Consider the following 5,862-nt stretch of genomic DNA (forward strand, 5'->3'; position numbering starts at 1 on the left):
GACTAGAACCCAGATCTTCCAAGTCCCAGGCCAGGTTTCTACCCACCACACCACACTGGCTCCCCCTTTACAATTTTAGGACACCAGTTAGAGAGACTGGCTGCCTGCCAGGGCCTACAGACCCTGACGCAACCCTTCTGCCGGCTCTGCTCATGGGAGGATGCACCGCCTTCCCCCGTCCGGCCCTTTCCGAGCTCGCTCCAGCTTGCGCCACCGCGAAAGAGGAACAAAGCTGGGGGTCATGTGATTCCAGTTGCAGTGACCTGAATCTCAATGTTTTATCCTTTGGAGGAACAAATGAAAATCATCGCCGGAACCCAATCCTTCGGTCCAGGCATGTCGGCCTCGGGGCTTTGGGGGAGATTAAGGGCTGAGAGATAATACAGTGGGAATGCAATTTCCAACCAGAGGATTAAAAGGAAGGTGGGGGGGGGGCAGAGGAACACCAGGATTACACAATCACCCGCATTGCAAACCCCTCTCTTTTTTGCAAATGCCCCAAAATAACTTCTCCACTAGGCAGAACGGAGACACTTGCAAGTTCAGAAAAACTTTCTGATGAGTCCAGAGGGCTTCCTGTGGGTGATTTCCTAAGCCCTCTGAGCTCATCGGAAACTTGGCCTGAGTTTGGTCTTGCTTTGGGGTTTAAATTAAAGGTCAGGCCAAACTGGTGGAAGCAGGTCCAGGTCCTTGCAACCCTGAATCGCCTCACTCTGAAAAAGAGGAGAGCGATTTACCAAAACTGCACGTATCTCAATTCATAGGCATGGATGCAAATTTAGAAATCGCTATTATAATCTCACAGAAATAAAGTACCTTTTGCGATCGTATGGAACGAAGTGACCAGCAGATTTGAGGTCTCACACATTCTGCTCTTCCAGTGTCCACTGCTCGGGGGGCAATTTTTGTGTTTCTTCGGCTTTGAACTAGGAAAAATCTCAAGCGAAGGGTCCATCAGAGGAAGGATGCCCTCCTTGCTGGGTGGGGTGTCCTTTGCAAAAGACGATGCAATGCAAAGATTCGAACATTGGTTTTAACTTGGACCAGGTTTCCTGTCTACAGACTTCCTGCAATTTGAAGACTCAGTTAGGGACATGCAACCTTCTGAAATGGTTTTATCATTTTCTGCACCAGGCTGGTAAGAAGGGCTAGGTGAACACTGCACCCCTGGGCTGTACATGCCTCTCTCTTATCATTCGCATGACACATCTTCATTACGCCTTTGGTGCCGGGTGAAACCTTTAAGATTTGTACCTTCCTTCGTGCTGGCAGCCCATTCAATTTTATTCCTTTGTGCTCTGTTTTATTGTGATGCTTGTAATGTCTTGTTCCGCCTTTTCACTGCCTTTTCCTTATTATATTTTAAGGTTCTTTCAGAGCATTTGCCAAGGAGTGACCTATAAATATTTCTACTAATCAAATAAATTGTGGCTTCAGGGAATGCTTGCCCATCTGAGATAGTTCCTGGGTAGACTCTGGGCAGTTTACGGTATACAAGAATCCCTCTAGGAGCATTAGGAGTTCATAAAGAAAGTTCCCCATGCCCATCAAGAGCGAAGGCAATTTTGACTGGTGGAGCATCTGCTTTCATGGAGCCTGATCTGAATATTGCCCAGCAATTCATGTGGGATGAGCAAATTCTAAGAAGCTTGGGGAGATGGTCTTATATAGGAGGAGGGTGGGGGTCTCCCTCCCTCCCTCAGAATCAGCAATTTTCCCTCTTTAGGCAGCATTGTGGCTGTTCAGAACAGGGCTATGTGGCCTTGGAAAAGAGTGACCCCTTCAAAGGATGTTGCATTTTGCAGTGATCTTGAGAAAAGCAACAGCTGCCCTGTGGCGGCCGAAGAAACTCCCATGCCCATGCTGCCGCTCTTATAGCATTATGGGGTATTTTGTTCCAGGTCCCCTGGCACCACCAGGGAATGCCACACACAGGTACTTCTCGCCTCTTACACCCCAAATGAGGAAATGCCTCCCCAAGAGAAGCCAAGTTTTCTCCCTCCCGCATTGTATTTAGCACGCTGAAAACTGGGTTTTGGCTCGGCAGGCACTGAGCTTTGCTGGAACTGTTTAAACCAGCTGCCTTTCCTTCTCGCTGGCACTCTGCATGGTCTTGCTTTTTCCAGGACTGCTTTGGAGACGGCACCCGCTTCAAGGGCTTAGATTACGTCTCTGCCCAGCCTCACCGCAGACACCCCAAACCCCACATCCCTGGAATCTGTCTGACCTCTCTCCCTTTGACCTGGAGGGCCCCATCAGGCCCCATCCACATACCACAATTTTGATTTGAAGCGTTAGCAATCCTGGAGTCCACAGACCTCATAAGGTTTTGTTTTTGGCTGTTTTGAATCCTAGCCAAACGCAATGAGCCTTGTTTTCATGCTGTTGTTGCACGGAATTTATATCCTGACTTTTTTTTGTCTTTCGATGAGCCCGAGGCAGCTTACATAGGTCCCCTGTACTCCATTTTCTCCTCGCAACAAAAACCCTGTGAGGCAGGTCAGGCTGAGCATGAGTGACAGGCCCAAAGTCACCCAGGGAGCAAGGACTTGAACCCAGCTCTATAGACTCCCAGTCCAACTCTCTCACTGCTGTGCCACACTGGTATGGTCAGAAAGGAGCTAAGTGTTATGGAATGAGCTTAGAGAAAATGGCCTGAAACACTTTCCCTAATCTCTGGTGGGATTATCATTAATCAGATTTACTCTGTTCTCAGTTTAGCCCAAACCCCCATCAAAATGGAAATGAGATGTTAGCAGGCTCCATTTCACTGAGAGAGCAATATAAAGAGGAAGCGAATAATCCAGGCCTTCGACTTTGAAATATATACCCAGACTTCAAAAGAAAGCCTATTCATAAGACAAGGAATGGGTTTTGGGTGGGGATACATTTCAGGAATACTTTTCTCCTTGTATAAAGTGACCCCCTTGCAACAATTTTTCTATGGATGGACACAAACAATTGTGAGAGTTTGCCTCTCTGCCCTCTCCCCGGACTGGCTTTGTCATGTCAAGTAGCCAGTACAGTGATAGGCTATTCAGAGTGAGGGTGGGAAAGACCATGTGCACTCTACAGTATATCCAACTGACTGTATTGCAGGAAGATTTCCCATCCTGAGACTTTTGTGATAGGACAGCATAAAAAGCTTTAAATTAATGAAGATTGTCCATTCAGGTAGCATTACCCTCACTCTGAATAGGCTTTGTGAGATTGTTACATAACCAAATTAAATTAGCTGTGAAGAAGGGTTTGGACTGGATGGTCTCCAAAGTCCTCCCCAACTCTATAAATCCATGATTAGAACAAGACTTTGTGACACTGTGAATTTAAGTCACTGTGTTGGCTACATGAAACCAGTAGACTGGGATCATGTGGCCACGAAGAAGAAACTGACAGGCAATTTCTTACTTCTTCTTACCCAGCAGTAGGGAAGGAGCACAAATACCTGCTTTCAGATGAAGCAAAGTGCCAGCTCTTCATTTTAGAGAACGAGCAACACAAAGCCCCCCTTGGAACAGTCACTTTTTTCCGTCTCAGCGACTGAACAACGCCAGCAGGATTTTATTAAGAGGCTTAGCATTTTACATGCAGTTTAGGAACAGGTGTTGTCGCCTTCCTTGCGGCATGCATGGAAGCAAATTCATTCCTGATCTTCTTTCAGGGGTGGAGAAGGCCTTCCTGGGGACAACCAGCCCCGGATCTTGGCAACCCCTCAGCAAAGCCCAGTGCCGGTATGACAATCTTCCAAGTGCCCTGTTGCTTATGACACACATGTGTTGTTCGAATCTCAAGGAGAACGTTCTGGGAATGGCTGGAGGGCTGTCCTATACTCCTGGGTGATGTATCTTGTGGGAACCAGAACTGCAGTATGTAGTGTGGAAAGTTTTTTCTTCATTGTGAGTTATTTGGAGCATTTTAATCCTGTTTCTTAGCCAAATGGTTCCTGGTGCAACCCACATACGAGCGGTAAAAACCTGACTTTCTACAGGCTTACAGTCTAACAATTGAGAAAACAAATTTCTCAATTTCACGAGGAAAAATGGAATGTGGAGGGAAGTGGAAACTTAAGTCTATCAGCAAGACTGGGAAAATTATTCTGCTTTGCAGTTTTATCTCTCTCCATACAGATGGTTGGAATATCTGGTGGTGGTGACAATCTTGCTTATGGAGCAGCAGGAAGTGGGAATGTTTAGCTGCAGACAGGGAAGAAGTGGTGTACCTTGAATGCATCATTGATCAGTGATGGTAAAAACACAAGCAGCCCATTTACAGCTCCAAAAGGACCGTTCCAAAATGGGTTAATGGGAAGGAACAATGGGCAAATAAGGTATTCAGTTAATCCAGGATATCAAACTGTGGCTTGATCCTAGTTTGTTTTGACTAACCCTGGTTAGAACATACCATAATGTCCTGTGTCTGGACAGAAAGAAAACTCTAGCTTGCTCAGCAGTCAAAACAGAAGTTTTCAGTGGCTTTTCTGATACAGAAACACAGAACCAGAGTGAGTCAGAAGGGGTCTCCGGGGCCATCTAGTCTGACCCCTGATTCCAGCTGGCTCCTCTCATGACATGCCTACTATGCGCATGTCCAGCCTATGGAAGAGGAAGGAGAGCCAGAAAAACACTCCTTTACTTGTGGTTGAGCAGAACTGACTTTCCTCAAACTATTTTCGTCAGAATATTATTGAGATTTTTCTTATCTCCCTAGACTAGAGAAATGTTGTATATTCTAAATATTCCCTGTATTTTTTTCTTCATGTTTCCCTACTAATGCCTCATTGGGCAATAATCCGCCTGATCTTTCTACCCAAAACCAGGGTGCAAAATTTAAGAGACGATTCGCCTTCTGCTTGAGTTTGCTATTGCTCCTGGGAATATTGGGAACTGCCAATTCACATTTCCCTTCAAGGTAAATCCCATTCCACTGCTTCAGGCGTGCAATCACATGGCCCTTGCACCACCGCTGCCCTGTCGGAATAGTAACCTGGCCTAACAAGGCAACAGGTCAGAGCACCGAAGCTCACATCAATCCATGTGCCTGTGCTTTTTCAAGGCAGCATTCGCCACCCTCCCTGCAAGCAGCGGTGAAGGGCAGAGCAGCCTCAGACGAAAAGGAGCAAGCGGCTGAGTCGGGGCGGTGAAGAGAGGTGAGAAGAAAGGCACATTGGGCTTGAGAACCTGACAAGCTGTCCCTGCAGTTGTACTTCAGGCAACAGCCTCACTCACAGCCCTTGGCGGGTGACCATGGGCTGACAGGCCTTGCTGGAGTGAGCGATTTCACCTGCTCATTCCTCCATCACTCTCATGAGTAATGCTTCAAGGCACAGCCTTGGGAGCTGCCAAATCACCAGCCCTGCGCGCCACCTTAGATGTAAAGCTTCCAGCCTCCTTCCGCACACTTTCTATTTCCCATAACAATGCAATTTAAAATGCCAGTCCTGCTATTTCCCACATCATGAGAGAGAGAGAGAGAGCGCAGTGCAGGAAGCGTCATGTCGGTGGCTCAGTGAGATTAAACCTACCGGTATTCTGCTTTAAAGCCCTTCAGATAAATAATGAGCACAATAAAGCACTTTTATGAATATTTAGCGCAATCAACGGACTTTTAATGTGTTGTCTTATCTCTTGTGAACTGCCTTGGCTATCGGGCAGCAGAGGAATATTCATCATTGTCGGCATATGCATTTAAGCTCATTTTGCTTTGCATTTTATGTCTTTCTCTCACGCACAAAGGTCCCGTTCTCTACACTTTGCAGTGACCCTTCTGGCTATGGGGAGACAAGGACAAGAGCCACTTCTGCTTCAGAGAGGACTCCGTGCCGGCGTCCATGCAAGATGCATTGCACATTGGGCGCATGCGACT

Source organism: Varanus komodoensis, unplaced genomic scaffold (genome assembly GCF_004798865.1).
Source record: "Varanus komodoensis strain SLA01 unplaced genomic scaffold, ASM479886v1 scaffold71, whole genome shotgun sequence".
NCBI classification, from domain to species: domain Eukaryota; kingdom Metazoa; phylum Chordata; class Lepidosauria; order Squamata; family Varanidae; genus Varanus; species Varanus komodoensis.